We start from the raw sequence: 13975 nt of genomic DNA on the forward strand, positions 1-13975 counted from the left end.
CTAAACCAAAACTCTCCAGGCTGCAGCCTGGAAGTGCAAAACAGCTGAACCATTTTGGTCTCTGATGAATAGCCGAAGGCTGTCAGTGTTGAGATTGCACGGCAACCTGACTTGTCTCGCTCTGGTGCATTTGGTCGTGCGATGCTGAGGATCGGGTGCAGAGCAGCACAGTGCTTTCCTCGTTGCCCATGCAAGAGCGCCTTGGAGCGGCTGGAAGTCGCGCATCAGCCCCCTTCATGTGATGCTGCAGAGGTGAGAACGAGGGAGATGCCATACAATTAACACAGCTGTGGTGGTTGTAATTGTCAAAAATAATATTCAGTGAGACTTTGCCCTGGAGAGAGGTGTGTTCTCGGATGTGTTGTGCTCTGAAAATCGTGCACACACGAAAAGGCTACTGCTCCCACCTCACGTGAATTCATTTTGCAACATTTTATGAATGGAATCCTAGAACCTAGCACACTTTCTGCATATTCACTGCCATTGAATTGCAGACAGCCACTGTCAGAAAAATCCTCTGGCAATCCATTTGACCAGAAATAGATAAAATATAAACAACATTTCCAACCTTTCTAAATATCACTGCGTGTGGAAAAATAGCAAAACCTTTATATATCATATCCCAGTCCACCTTTCATGTCAATGTTTTTTTTAATCAAATGTAGGGTTTCTGGCTTTGTTTCCCCCAAGAGACCATGCAGAATAAGTGGGAAGAGTTATCATAAAAGTTGGCAAAATATAGACTACAGCAGCTACGCACAGCTATGCTTAATGGGTTCTAAAGTCTTTTCCTCTGCACTAATTTTCCCAGATCCTAGGTTTATTCCCCTCTGGACTGAATAGCAATGCATGCTGGAATGAGGCTTTTTAGATTGCAACTCTGTTTATGAGATTCTTGGCCAAGAAAAGAGGAAAAAAAAAAAAAAAACAAACAAAACAGAAATGCTGCTGCAGAGAAGGATGCTGCTGCAAGCCATGGCTACCCGGAGACAGCGCTGTCAGATGGCTGCCTTCGTGAAATGCTTCTGCTTAACGTGTCCAAGGTTGATTCTGTCTCAGGCTGCTGCTGTTTTCTCAGCCTCATCAGTGACACAGCCCAGCGCTACCTGGCCAGGAAACTTGCACATCATCTTCTCTTCCACTCCTGTCACAACTTGTCGTTAGGAAGGAGTTAGGTTGCAGTTTTATTCTGGTTGTTCTCCGTAACATCTTTTGTCAGATTGCATTGGATACACGTACCGGAGTTCAATTACAACGCTACTGGGAGGAAAATCTAAAACTAAATCAACAACTTGTGTAATTGCCTTCATTAACAAAGAGGAAGGAAAAAAAGCATTAAAATGCCAGGTACTGCTGCATTTAAGCAAGTGTAACTTTTGGGCAGTTAGTTAAATGTCAATGTCATTTAACAAAAAATGAAAAACTAATAGAAAGGTATGTTTCATGTAGTTGTTGTGGTCCTGTGACTTTGTAAGTTGGGCATTGGTTGAGCACTTTGTATCATACTGGCCATGAAAAGAACAAATGTTTGTCCTTCAAAACTAACCTGCAGGAAAGCAGGAGAATGTGGAGTGAAACTTTTGATCATCTTTTTCTGTTTTTTGTTACAAGGTGCCTTCTGGCAATATTTCTTGGGCTTTTGGAAAATGATGAAGTTGAATCATAGCAAAGGAACAAAGATGCATTTTGAAACAATTTTGAAACACAGTTTTTGTTTCAAGAGCCATTTTATCTGTTTTCAGATCATTCCTGTTGCCTAGAAAATTTGAAAAATCAGTAGTGTAGATGAGATACTTTATTCACCATGTTCTCACTAATTTCTTCATGTGGACTTCCTTGTTCCCAGACCCAGGTTCAGCTTTTGTAGGTGAATACTCTCATCTAGGTTTTGCATTTGTACTGTCATGGTGTGGATTTAAACATAAACACGCTTCAATTGTGACTTGACCATTGATTTTATTCCTAAAGCGTTGTCCATCGAAAACCTGAGAAGAGCATGTTGAGGCTGTGCTGAGACGGTGTGGGAAGTGGTGCGGTGCTGGGAGGAGATGTTCCACCTCTGGGTCCTCAGCTCACCACGAGGTCACAACACACACAGAGCTGAACTTCCGTTGCTGTATTGCTGTTTGTATTCTTATGAAGTAGACGTAAAATGTTAGTGGTCTTTGAATGAGAGAGTTTATAATTTGATTTATGTAAGACCCTCCCTTTTTGGAGGAACACTTTGAAAACAAAATGTGGGAAGTACTGGCCCGCATCTGTGCCACGCGAGTGCATTTCAACCACCGAGGAGGTGAGATGTCATCAGGGAGGGAGAACGTGGCCAAATGCTTGAAGGAGTAAGAAAAGAAGGGAAAGAGCCAAAATTATAAGGAGAAGTGGAAGGTGAGGAGAGCTTGCTCTTTTCTGTGTGGTAATTGTATAGGGGTGCTTTCAACTGAAAGCACTTTTGAGCTGGAATTCTGTGTTACATTTATGATGGCCTTTAGGTGCAATGCTTTTTCCTTCTTTGTCAATCCTTCGGTAAAATGACGTGTCAAAATCCTAGAGAACCTTATCTTTTCTTAAGCTGTGCCTTCTGTAAAAAGCATCTTCTCTTGTACTCGTCTGTCCGCTTAGCAGGAGCAGTGACTGTGCAACAAGAGGACTCCCTCAGCTGCAGTACAAGCAAGAATATGGTATTAGACCTGGCCTTCTTCCCACCTTACAACAGTAAACAGTTTGAAACTGGTACTGCAAAAGAAGAAATAAATGTATTATCATTTGGAACTCTGCCCACTTTCAGAGGAAAAGTAAAGAATGAATGGTTAACACAGCCAATTTTAAGGAAGATAAATTATCTTAATGGAGGTGAATAGCAAATATTCATTCCATTTGAACAGTCCAGTAGTGGTGATCTAATTTCTCTTTGCAACTGAGTCAGGCTGTGTATTTTGTTTCTCACATTAAGTAAAATGGCAGCAAATGGGAGATGTTTTCCTCCACAGAGATAGTTCTTGTAGATGAGTTCTTCAACACGAATTGGGTAATTCTCTTTTTCCTCTCTTGCTGTACCTAGTTTATCTTTCTGGAATATCAGTATTTTTCCCATTACTCAGAATGTAGCAGGTTCTAAAGAAATAGATTGTAAAGCTTGAATTTGAATAATGTCTTAATGACTTCTGAAGACTAATTGTGAAGATAATACTTCAGAAGCAAAGATAGAAGTCTTTTTTCATTTTCCTTCTGTCCTTCAGTGCCTTTTGTTGAGATGGAAAACCAAGTCAGCCACTACTTCATATAGTTTACAAACAGTTTAAAAGTAAAAGTTTTAAAACTACGTTGGAATCCCTGCTTGGACTGAGTTTGGTGCTGAGGGGTAAGGACGAGGAACCATTGTTAAAATTCTTTATCAAAGAAACATGCTGTGATTTTGGTATATACTTGCTTTCATAGAATAATAAGTGGAAGACCTTTGTCTGTTTACAGAATGCTTCTATCAAAAACCAATAATACTGTCACTTTCTATTTCTGTTCCTGAGAAACATTAATGTCACCCCCCTTGTCTGCTGTTGTATTGCCCCATTTCAAACCACCTGTGAGATGACATTGGAAGCGCTCTTAAAGCAGAACGTTTTGCAATAGGTTCATATTAAGAGGTATTCTGTGATTTTTCTCTTGAACGCTCTCAGCTATCTGTGGCATTAAAGTATATGCTAGTGTCGTGGTTTAACCCCAGCCGGCAACTGAGCACCACGGAGCCGCTCACTCACTCCGCCCTGGTGGGATGGGCGAGAGGATCGGAAGAGTAAAAGTGAGAAAACTCGTGGGTTGAGACAAAGACAGTTGAATAGGTAAAGCAAAAGCCGTGCATGCAAGCAAAGCAAAACAAGGAATTCATTCACCGCTTCCCATGGGCAGGCAGGTGCTCAGCCATCCCCAGGAAAGCAGGGCTCCATCACGCGTAACGGTGACTTGGGCAGACAAACGCCATCACTCTAAATGTCCCCTCTTCCTTCTTCCCCCAGCTTTATATGCTGAGCATGATGTCGTATGTGATGGAATATCCCTTGGGTCAGCTGGGCTCAGCTGTCCCAGTTGTGTTCCCCCCCAGCTTCTTGTGCCCCCCCCAGCCTCCTCGCTGGCAGGGCAGGAGAAGCTGAAAAGTCCTTGACTTAGTGTCAGCACTGCTCAGCAGTAACGAAAACATCCCTGTGTTATCAGCACTGTTTTCAGCTCAAAGCCAAAACATAGCCCCGTGCTAGCTACTGTGAAGAAAGTTAACTGTATTCCAGCCAAAACCAGCACAGCTAGCGTGCTGTTATCATTTTCCACTTAAGAAAGGTGACAAGTAATACAGTATTTCTTTCTTTGCTTGCATCTGTTACTGGTTGCTTTATTTGTAGCCCTCTGTATTTCTTTACAGTCACTGATATTTGTTTTGCTGCACAGCTGAATTTCATTTAACCAACCAATACATTGTTTGAGGTGTTGCATGCTCAGCATTTACGTTTTATGCAAAAAGGCCATTTAGTAGGAAAGATGTGGGAGTTGGTATTTAAACTGTGCAGAACCAACAGCCTGAAGATAGCACGTTAGAGTGTAACCTCTCGGAAAAGGCATGGACCTAGGACATTGGGAATATGGATTCAGCTTCTTGATCTGTCACTGGTCTGGTGGGATTTCTTCTGCTTCAGTTATTTTAGCTGTATAATGAAGATGACTGTCCTGCTGTCCTTGGCAGAGCTGAGAACTGGTTTTGAGGTATTGTGGAAAGACAAGGTACTACGAGGAATAATTTAAATGAATCATTCAATATGTGATTTTTAGAACAGATGAAAGAGAGATAGGGGAAAAGATGAAAAATTAAATAGTTTGATCCTGTTTTCACAGGACTTTTAAATTTGTGTTACTTCATGGTCTTTATTATAATTACTCCCTCTTGCACCAGTCTAGCTGAGAGCAATCAGTCTGGTTTTTTTTTTTTTTGCTCACAGGTTCTTAAAACATTCTTTAGTTTGAGGGACTATGTCTCCTAAAAGCTGATGGACTCTGGAAAAATACTGATGTTCTGAAAGAAGTGGCTCGGTTTTTGAAACACAGATGGTATTGTCCTAGTCTGCGGGAAATAAATACACTGTGCAAGAGTTCACTGAGAAATTCAATCAGGAAAACAAAAAAGGGATTTCATTCTGCACTTGAATAAAAAAGAGGTTGTTCTTTATAAAAGTTGAGCAAAAAAAGAAAATCAGACATAGGGGCATGTCAGAACAAGGCAGCGCTTCTGAACAGGTACAAGGTGAACAGACTGAAAAATTAAAACGAAGAACAAAATTCAAGCCAAGAAGCAGCAGAGGAAGAAAGAAAAAAAACCGCCAGTAGTCCTTAGATCAGTCAGAAGACTCTCAAAAACTCACCTCAAATAAGTCAATATTCTTATTTGAAAAAATTCACAATTTTGAATTTTAGCCTTTTTCAGAAGAAAATATTCTCAAAGGTGTCTTTTTTTACACTTTTTGATTTTTGTCAAGAAACTTTTTTTTTTTCCTTGTCAAAAAAGTTTCTAGGTAGTTCTAAACACAGGCAGGGGAGACTTCTTCTATAGTGTTTGTTCAAGGAGAAAGTAAACGTTGAAGACTTGAAAGGCAACACTTTGTTCAAGTGGAGCGGCAGTGCAAGGATGAGCGATATACAGTTGATGCATGCTCCCAAAATCAGTGAATTAAACACCAGAAAGCTCTGAGCGTGCAAGGACAGTAAAGGTTGATGCCTGGACTGGCTACAGATATGTTCTTCGGCGTTTTATTTTCACTGCATCAAGTGCAGCAGTAGGCAGCTTTATGAAGTGGAGTAGATAAAAGGCATGGTTGTATCATCTGTGAAGTCCATGTCACTGTAGGAAACATGCACTGGTGTAAAAATTGTTAGGAGTACCGTTAGCTCCTAGGAGTAAAGGATCTAACAGTAATGTATAGGTACTGATTGTTTATAATTTTGAAAGCGGGAAGGGATAGAGTTTCTCTCCCTTAATTCCAGACATCGAGCCTAAATTAGACATCTGAGCCCTTTAATAGGCAGCGGAGAGAGATAAAACTTCCAAAGTGACACTTAAGCTGTCCTAAGCCATGCGCCTAAGACAGGAACTGCCAGAGAATGAATCACTTGCTGCAGGCACTTTTGGGGGAGAATAGCCTTTCTGAGGGAGAGCAGACAGTGGGAAACGTCTGCTTCCAAAGCGTTTGCTGTCTGAAAAGCCAGTCCTGCAGCAGCGTGTGTGTATGCTTTACATCTGAGAGTAGTCGAATGCAAGCCCATGAGATTGCTCAAATAGGTAAAATAAGTAAGTACAGCAGTCGGGTCCTGACGGATAAGACAGACCACCTTCAAGAAGAAAAAAAATACTTCTTTGGGTAAGGCATGGGTCTTTCCCGTCAGACCCATGTTCTTCGGAAAATGATATCCTCCTTTTGCATAACGATGAACGTGAGCATCTAGTAGATCTCTATTCCATTTTAAACTCCATAATGCGCTTCTCAAATGTAGTTAATGAGTATATGCATCTAGCTCTGTCCGGAAGATACAGTTCTTCATTGAATTTACTTGGTACATTATGAGCTCTGTACTTACACCAGTGTTTGAACTATGCTGAGGGAGAAGATATAAAATCCAGTTCTTCTGAACCCCCTGTGTAGCGAATGCTAGTCAACTGTCTTCTGTCAGGGGATTTTGGAGGACTTTGCACGATGCCACAGTCGCTTTCCCATGTATCTTGTTCTGCTCATAAGTAGGTATTAAGCCGTAGCAACTCTGTGAATGACTTAATGAAGCAAGTCACCGTATCTGAAGAGAACCCCCACTCCCTCCATGACAGGATGCTCCTGCTGGATGTGGGGAAGTTGTGTAGACATGCTGTAATTAATTTGTGCATTCTTCTATAGCATTAAACAGCTGTTATTACAGAAGGACATGGATTTCTGCCCAGGTAGCACTCATGGTAGAAGATGAGCACACAGATTGCAGCAGTAAACTCACGTGATACGCAACCTTATGTTTCAGTGTCTGCAGTTTTGCACTTGTGAAACTGAAGCCTTTTCAAGCCGGTGAGTTGCCAGCTCTCCCATTGCACTGGTGGCATAGAATTTCCTCCAGAAAACCCTCCTTCCAGCCTGCTCCGAAAGAAATCGTGATGACTAGGAAAGGAATTAGAGAAATGTCTGAAAGAAATTCTTCAAAAAGGCCATTCACAATGTTGCTAAATATTATTAAGCCTGTAGGACAAAGACACAGAGCCAGAAAATTGTATCTTTGACTACTGTTGGTACTCAAGTGAATTCAATAGTTACGTTCCCTAAACTAGGCAAAGCATGGCCTTCCTAGATTTTTCTGTGGAAAACGCAATGCCTTTGAGGAGCGTTCATACTATTATTTCATGGCCATTTAAATGCAATCGTTAGTGTATCAGTTTGTACTGAGGCTCATGTCATTGCTCTTGAGTAGACAGCTCTACCCATTTGGTATCCTCTTGAATTCAGGGGGATGTTGTTTGATTTCAGTTGGAGGTGACCCACAATTTTATTAAGTCAGAACATGATCATGCTTTTCTGGAATAAAAAGGGGAAAACCCAACATCTTTAAATGAACTGTGAAATTCTAAATATGCTTAAAAATGGTTGCCATTCACTTACTATTGAAAAGAACTGCAAAAGTTTGTCAGGTGAGTGCTCGGGTACTATACAGATCTCTAAGCATAGTGTAAATTCCAGTGTGAATGACTGGCAGAGTTTACCATACTTTTAGGGCCACTTTAGGTCCTGTATTTCTTGGTGTACTAAAAGGTCCTGAAACACAAGCTAGGAACCCTTGGTGCCTGTGTTCTCTGTGCAGGCAACTAGAATCAGATGCGTGAGAGTTGCTGCCCAGCTGTAAGAATTTCCCATTCATTCTTCCTCGAGCATGCACTTCAGAGCAGTGGTGTCATGACGGTTAACACAGCAGGTTTGGAGAATAAACTCTACTGGGACATAATGGGCTGAAGCGAAATAGCACGAGCCCAGTCTCAGGAAGGTCTTTTGCTCGTGCAGAAGGCACTGGTACTTAGCTGAGACAGTGGAGACTGCCTGACAGGTTGCAATTACTTCTGCCAAGTGCACTAGGCTGTGTTCTAAACCTTTGCTTAATGGGGGCAGATCTGTTCCGAGTTATAAAAAATAAAATAAAACTGCCTCAGGTCATAGATATGACAGTATCTGTGCTTCTAATCAGGTTTCACCTTCAGCAGCAGGTTTTGCTTATTCATCCTACATAAACCTCAAAATGAGCTGAATTTTCTTCATAAAAAAACATGGAAATGGAATAAATCTCAGCTTGTTTCCATGAACTCCAAGACAGAATTACCACTCCAGCTGATCGCGCATGCCAGGTACACTCTGCTAAGATAAGAGCTTCCTTCAATGTATCTCTGGCAAAAAGACAAGTTATGAAATGAGAGTCCACTTTGGAGTCTCTGTATCATGCTTTTTTGTGCTATAGCAAATTGTTTTTGCAGCACACGCTAATATACATCTAGAATAATATTCAATTAGGCTAATAGCTGCTGCTTACATTGTTCTGTAAGAATCAGTGATTAAGAACCTCTCTGTATGGTTCAATCTACATTAATTGATTTCTCCTGCAGAATATATGCACCTGCCTGTTCTTCCTTTGGGATCCCAATATGAAGTAAAGCTATTATGCAGGTAAACAAAGGAGAAAAAGGATGACCTTTAACTTTGACACGATAGCCTGCAGTATTTGTGATTAGCTGTCATAACTGATCACTCTTAATAATGATATGCTGGATAAGAAGCTGAAATGAGGAAACAGCTGGAGACAGAGGAAGGTTGGAGGGGAGCCGGAATGACCTTCTAGCAACGCGCGCGCTTGTCAGGGCAGGAGGACTCGTGCAGGGTTACACTTTAGGCCTCACTCTGACACCGGAAAACTTGGTAAACAGTTGATTCCACAAGTGGCTCCACTGAAATGATGTTTGAAGTATAAGGAATTAGCTGTCATTTGTTTTTATTAGGATATATATTATTAAAATATATAAATATTCCTTTATTAGGACTTGTGGTGGAACTCCCTTCACATGCACAGCCTCTGCAGACTTGAGGCAAGTCCTGGGCAGGCAGGATTGCCAGTCCAGCCCACGAATAACGACTGATGAGGGAGGCATCTGCCAAAGCAGCTAGCGGCACTCCCGCTGGCATTACTGCGGGCTCTGGCTCCCTGGCATGAAGTGGGCTGACTGTATGAACATGGGGAGGAAAAAGGGTCAAAGAACAACGTGAGCTCTTTGCAAGGTTGTTTCTGTTTTCTAATGCTTCATAAGCACGTAATCCCAGTTGTTCGTTCTCACCACTGGGTGACAGAATGTTATATCTTACCTGATATAATGGTGGAAAATATAAATAGCTTTCTAGCAACCAGGCTTCATTAATATGTATTGGAAACCTAAAATGGTATTCAGCTATGAGGGAGAAAAAGTACAGAATTGCTTTGGATTATAATAATTTCAGCAAAGCATCTAATTTATATATTAAGCTTGCTTAATGGACTTACATTGCCTTGCTCTTTGATCTGAAGAAAAAGGTGGTGAACAATTTATCAAAGAAAAAAACCTCCCCTAGCCCAGCCCACACGTCACAATCTGCCCTACAATTTACATTTTTTAAGAGATGCCTTTTCCAGGCAGGAGAATTGGTTCCTAAAGATTCCTTCTCATATTACGAATGTGTTTTCGCAAGGTACACTCTGGGGAAAAAAGTAATAATGAAGGAATGCAATTCTACAGACAAATGTTTCAGCTCTATGCCTTCTTCACTAAAGACAGTCATTTCAACTAAATGCCAAAAGGCATTTAGCTGTAGCATTTGTCAGTGGAATAGGGCTGGCTTTAGGTTTCCCTCCTGATTTACAATTGAGTGTTTATTGGGTTTACTGTACTGTAGCATGTTTTGTTAAACTCTAAAAAAACACACCCAGCTTGTGCATTAATCACAAGGATGATATCTGTCACGGTAAACTGGGTCAGCGTGGGGCTTTTGTGCCCTGCCAGACTCCATGGAAAGGATGCTGGCTGCTCCCAAAAGGGCAGGAAAAGATGCGCTGGCGGCTTTGGGCTGGGGTCTAGATAACCTGTGTCCAGCTCCTGGCTCCTGAGATGGTTTCTTCTGAGATGCATAATCTATTTCTCCATGTCTTTATTTTTCAACCAGAAGAGGGGGGAAAAACTGTGTCATGTCATCTCACAGTAGCTGGGTGAGCTGCCGTAGAGTCACATGCCTGAGGAGGATTTAGGTCGGTGTGGTGGTGTTTAAAGGCTAATTATTGGGAACTTTGTGCCTGGAGTTCCTCAATTGGTTTGTGTCTACCTATTGTAGTTATTCCTCAGTAATCCTTGCTTCTGGTCACATCCATGCAGAACAGCAGTGTTGGTAATCACAGCTCTATCATGACTCTCGACAGGTGTCCCATTCACATTTCGCCCTATTTGTCCAAAGCAATGAGTTGTCAAACATCTAGTGCGGCTGTGTGCAGGGTTTATTCATATTTAAATAAAGCCATTATCCTGGCCTTGAGTTTCAGTAGTTTTCTGCTCTTCCTCTTGAGTATTTCTCTCAGTAGTGCCATCTAATCAGCTTTAGGTTTTAATTAAACAGCTGTCATTTGCTTCCTAGTTCTGTTGCGACCTGATGTTGTATTAAATTTTAATTTAGCCTAGGCTGGATAAGAAGTAGATTCCTTCAGACCACAAAGAAACGCTATTAGCAGGTTACAGTTGTAATTAAGAAGAGCTCTGCTGAAGTGCTAATGCATTCAGGTACAGAGAAGGAGCTGGAGATAAACATGCACATAATTATTATTCAGGGACAGAGCCTGCAATATGAATGCATAGCTTCCACGTGGGCTGCTTGAATTGAATGTTTTGGTCAAGATCTCGCAGCTGAAACCCTTGACAAAAGAAATAGGAAGGGATTCCTGGTTTTTCACCTGGGACCTTGCAGTGTCAGCAGTTAGAGGTTTGTGCTGGTGGTCCCCGGGTGTTGTTCCAGATGTTTCACTGATGCTGTGCCACACGGGAGGGCCTGCCTCTGTAGATCAACGTTATTACCCCTCTCTACATTCCAGTTTCTGTTAGTAATAACCAGCACAGGTATCTTAAATTCAGTAACGCTTTTTTTCTGCAGTAAACCCTACCATGAAAATACAAAACAAGCTTAACAGAATGTAGATTAAATGCTATTACTTGTTGAAGATGCACTGAAAAAACCAGTCTGTTTATAAATCTAATGGACAGTCAATTAGTTCAGTTCTGCCTTCATATTTCTTCCTCAGAGGAAATATATTTTTTCAGTCTATGAACGGCCAGCTCTTAAAAAGGTCTTTACACAGCCTCTTATACTTGTTTAACATTCGATCCGGGCATCAGGTGTCTAAAACACTGATTTATGTCATAGAATGGCTTACAGGTGAAGTGTAGTTTTTGTGAAGCAGCACCTGCTAATTAGCACGGTGGGTACCTGTACACGCTGGGAAGGAGGGAAGCTTCAGGACAGTGCTTGTGCCAAGAGTAGGATGAGCAATATTTCAGAACACGCGCAAATAGCGGGGTTGCAGGGTGTTTCTTCTAAGACCTTTTCTCTCATGCTCATCTTCACGGGGAGTTTACGAAAGGAATGCAAATGTCTTTTTAAACTTTGCATTATCCTTCAGAGCATCAAAGTCTGACCTCAGCTTGGTAGCTAAGCAGCACTTGGAGTTAAAAGGAGGCTCGAGGTTTTGTTTATCCTTTGTCACACATGAGGGTCAACACGAGGGTGATACAATGAACAGTGCAAAAACCAAAGGAGAAATTAGTTCAGGCCTGTTGAGAACTTGATTCCAAGTCCACTGAATTCAAAAGAAGCCTTTCATTAATGAAAGCAGGGCTTTGGATCAGACCGTAATTGCATACAAGTGCCACCTGCCCCTGACATGTAGGAGTTACATACCTGTGCTAACAGAGAGTGGCTTTGGAAGTAGAATTAGTTGCGTGTTCGTTGTTTGTGACCTTGGCAAAAATGCTGTTTCCCCTGATGCACTGAAGAAGACTGTCCGTTGTTGAAGAATGGCTTAGAAATAGCATACCGGCAAACTGCTTCTTGGGAGCGTTTTGACACAGGACCACCATGTCTTCATCCTATATCTGGCATATGTTTATGCTGGATCGATGGCTTAGGTTTTATGGGATATTTGCTGTTGGTTTGGTGAAATCTACCTACCTCTTCTCTGACGTAGCTGTGGATGAAGCACCCTCAGTTTCTTTTTGTATGTCTTATCCAACTTCTTTCCACCTGAGGTGCATCTAACAGTTTTCTTTCACTTGGCAGTGGATTTTCTTCTTAGTTTTGTTCAGTCCTCAGTCTTTATAAAGGTTTTACAGTTGCTCTTCCACACTTCCACTTCGTCACATACTCCTCTCTTTCCTGGTGTCCCTCCCTCATGGATGGCAGCTGGTTATAAATGAGCCCATTCAGCATAAACAAAAACTAGACAGTCATTTACTGTGTAAAACATCTGGTTTGTGCCTCACAGAGAACAGAACAAAGACAGTATATTTATTTCATGAGGTATTATTCAGAAAAGCATCTCTATTCAGGACAACACTTAAATGCATGCTTAAATCACATTGAAGTCTTAGTGTCAAGTTGAGCACGTACTTTTAGTGCTGTTCTGAACAGAAATGGACTCGAGTACATGCTTAAATGCCTTTCTGGAACATGACTGCCCATAAAGCTCTAGTAGACTATATTAGTTAGCTGGCACTGGTGTTATTAGTACTTCAACTCATTTAATTCAGGGTGCTTTTTGTAGAAGTTTCCGAATATTGATTAATAATACATCTTAGTTGCAAGTATTTATTGGTCTTCTCCAGCTGTCCTTAGCTTGTGGTCAATGCCCATTATTTTCTATCAATCTAGCTAGCAGACAGAAGCAAATGATAGTGAATATATCTCCCTATGCAAGCCGCCATCAAATTTTTCACTAAAATCCATTTCTTCTTCCACCAATTCTAATAATGGAATTTAAAGTTAGATTAGTTGGAAGCAACTTTTTTTTTTTTCCCAACTGGCAAGCAATTAGTTTTATGGAAGTTGAAAAATGAAAAGTGGCTTGATTCAAAGCGGTATTTCCTATTGCAGGCTTTTTGAGAAGGCCGAACTGAATCTCTGCGAAAGCACAGATCATTCCTTGCCCCGCATTTGTGTCAAGTTTTGGGCCTGCAGTAAGCACTGCTTAAGCAGAGACAAGCTGCTCTGGAGGCCTTTGGAGGCTGTTCCCCTCCAGTCTGCATACCTTTTTTACGCAAGGCAGGGACCTTTGTAGCAACTCATTTGGGGTAATTAATCAAACTGCAGCCATACTGAGACACAGAGGAAGGCTGTGTTAATGGAGTCATTAGAGTGCCAGCACTGTGAATTCATCAGGATTAGAGATAAATGTGGTGAAACATCTCTAGGTGGGATCTTGATGAGGAAAGATTAAAAAAATTATATATGGATGGCATTGCTTAGTTTGTAATACCCTACCTCATGCATAGTTTTTCTCATCATGTATTTATGTCCTGAAAAGGGAAAACGGTCAACTCGCAACACTGTTAGCTGGAACGGTAAGGAAGAAATGCTGTTATTGTAATGCTTGATAACCACCTCCCAAATCACTGGCATGCTTTGGGGCAAAGGGCTGGGAAGAGTGGCTGACACCGTCTGGAGATCATACCCGAATAGCACTGTGGTTCTGCCAAGCTGCAGGCGTGCCTTCGCGTGTAATTGCGTTACAGATTTCATTGCAACAGCAGCCAAACCTGTAAATGGGCTCAAAAAGAATAAATCTGTGTTCGTCAAAACCAGAACTTGACGGTCCAGATGCAACTTTTGGCTTAGAAAGTTGTTAAACCGTTGGCTGCAGGGAGGTC

At 41.5% G+C, this 13975-nt stretch overlaps 1 protein-coding gene across 1 annotated transcript in view; it reads left to right on the forward strand.

Moving 5' to 3' along the window:
• The window catches only part of TMEM132B (transmembrane protein 132B), a 254167-nt gene that overhangs the window by 195228 nt on the left and 44964 nt on the right, over positions 1 to 13975 (forward strand). The gene's annotated exons all lie outside the window — the stretch shown is intronic.

This window comes from Pelecanus crispus, chromosome 11, assembly GCF_030463565.1.
Source record: "Pelecanus crispus isolate bPelCri1 chromosome 11, bPelCri1.pri, whole genome shotgun sequence".
NCBI classification, from domain to species: Eukaryota; Metazoa; Chordata; class Aves; order Pelecaniformes; family Pelecanidae; genus Pelecanus; species Pelecanus crispus.